Here is a 2,579-nt window from a genome sequence, read left to right on the forward strand (position 1 = left end):
ATGGATAGTTTACATTGTAGTAATCCGCACTGCGGAAGACTGCAGCGGTCAGCAGCAAGGCGGTCTTGCCGGAGGTGCTGGACTCGTTGGCCACCGCGGACCGCCATTCCTTGAGGAAGCTTCCGCCTACGTGTGGTTGTCTTAGTTAAATCCAATAAAGCTTGTCCTGTGTTCAAATAATGCAAATAATGTCAGGGTCTTTCTGGACAGAGTTTGCATTCATTTTAAAACCAGTATTACAATTTGGGTTGTTTGCTTTCATCATAATAAATGGGCACCCTAGATTTTGTGACTTGCAACATTCTCAATAATTTAGATTTTCCTTACCCCTGCCGATCAGTCAACCTGCCGTATACGTTATTGTGAACTGTTGAAGAATAGGATATTATTGGTGCGGTAGTGCGTCACGTTTGTTGCTATCTAACATTGAACAAGCACTCGATTTTGGTTTCATAGTTTGCTGCATGTAGTTAATTAAAGATTTGTATTTGTTAACATTTGGTTGTGAATGGAAAGAAAGAAAGAAAGAGATGTTAAACAAGGAAATTAGTTATAGATGTAACACTGTAACAGAAGAAATTACTATTCAGATCCTTTACATGTTATGTTTCAGAAAGAATTGTCATCGGGGCACAATTTTGGACATTGTTGCATCATTGACTGAATAGATTTCTTTGTACATATGATCCTCATCTTCATCCTTTTTAACTGAGAAAGCAGGCTTAGGACTAATATTGATGGCTGCACTTTCGCTCTTGAGTATACCTCTTGTGGCACAGCTGGACCAGCTACTGCAGCCGCTCCAATTCCATTGTCATTCGGGTTCGCAAGAGTCCACGCATAGCCATGGTAAGGCAATCCCATAACCAGTTTGCTAGCAGGAAATGAATTGTTTAGCCACTGCCTTATACCATAGTCTGTATTAACATGACTTGTTGGGTTATATATATAGAGCATCATGAGCACCAGTAACATTTTCCTTCAAAGGCAGATGATAGTCATACGCCGCCACGTGCAAAATCCAAGTTCCTCTTCATAGACTCAATCGGATAAGTCATTGATCTGAAAGAAGGCACATAGTTAACGGCCATTGTCAGCATTAATTTCGACTGACTTGAGTTTCTTGGCTCAGAATCCACAGCAGCTCTCCATTCATCCAACAGCTTTCCCAAATTGATCATATGTGCTTCTGTGTTGGGCCACAGCCAAAACAAGTCTACCCCCCAAAAGCCATAGCGCCTTGCGGTTTGGATTGAAGACTCAATGAAAGACCTTCTGCTAGAAGATTGATTGAGCATGGAACTCATGAGTTGACCTTCTCACCCAATATTCCTTGAGCTCTTGAAGCTTGTCCATTCCAGATGGACAGGAGTGTGATGATTGATGGGTTTTTTTGCTTAACGCTGCCAGTGAAGCTGAGTAGTACTGCTGATCAGCTGAGGGAATGATGAGCTGGTAGTTGAAGGAACTTACATTGGCAAAACCACATATAAGATGAGTAAACAAGGCAGAGTTTTTGTCAGGTATAAGAGACCCACTACTGGCATACCAGTAACCAGCTCTAATCCATGTTTGTGCATATGAAGAATGAAACTGAGGAGAAATGAAGAAGATGAAGAGGAGGATCAGGTGGATTGTTTTTTACTCCATGGAAAGTTTTTTTTTTTTTTTTTTTTTTTTTCTAATAAGAAAGGAAATGTTTAAGTAAAATAGATTCGAGAGAGAATGTAGAGAGAATTGTAGGGAGAATGTAATCATATTATTGAGAATAGGAGCCCTTTATATAGGGATTACAAAGTACTAGTTCTAATGTTACATGGAATACTAATCCGTGTAGGATTGGGAAATCTAGAACCTTCTCTCCTATTGCTACTCCTAGTTTGATAAGGCACACATAAAACTGATTTTCCTTCAACACTCCCCCTTGTGCCGCTCAAACTTGGTGGTGACGCTTCATTCGTTGCCTTGTTAAAAACCTTGCTCGAGTGAAAAAAAACCCTGTGGGAAAAAATACGCTCGAGGAGGAGAAAAGAGTACAACACGTCCTCTACTCTTCGAGATCGAACATGTAGACATCATAACTCCCCCTGATGTCGATATCTCCCCTTGATTGCTATAATCATGGGAGTTCGGATAACTTTCTCAATCTGATGCTCTTCACATGTTTCTCGAAGGTGGATTTAGGTAACGACTTAGTGAATAAGTCCGCTACATTATCCTCTGATCGGATTTGATTCACTTCAATCTTTAGAAGTGATTGTTGTTGCTGATTATAAAAGAACTTAGGCGATATATGCTTGGTGTTGTCGCCCTTGATGAAACCTAACTTCATTTGCTCAATACAAGCTGCATTATCCTCATAAATGCATGTAGGTTCATCTGTGGTAGACTTCAAACCACAACTTCCTTGAATATGTCTAATTACAGACCTTAGCCATATGCATTCACGCACAGCTTCATGTAGAGCAATAATCTCTGCATGATTTGAGGAAGTAGCAACAAGGTCTGTTTTGTAGACCTCCAAGATATCGCAGTGCTTCCCATGGTAAAGACATAACCCGTTTGAGAGCGACCTTTGT

General features: G+C 40.5%; 1 pseudogene; it reads right to left on the reverse strand.

The window, feature by feature from the left end:
* Positions 1–539: 539 nt before the first annotated feature.
* LOC133737054 (class V chitinase-like) lies at positions 540–1,659 on the reverse strand (annotated as a pseudogene).
* Between the last annotated feature and the right edge of the window lie 920 nt (positions 1,660–2,579).

The sequence above is a fragment of the Rosa rugosa genome, chromosome 3 (genome assembly GCF_958449725.1).
Source record: "Rosa rugosa chromosome 3, drRosRugo1.1, whole genome shotgun sequence".
Classification (NCBI taxonomy): Eukaryota; Viridiplantae; Streptophyta; class Magnoliopsida; order Rosales; family Rosaceae; genus Rosa; species Rosa rugosa.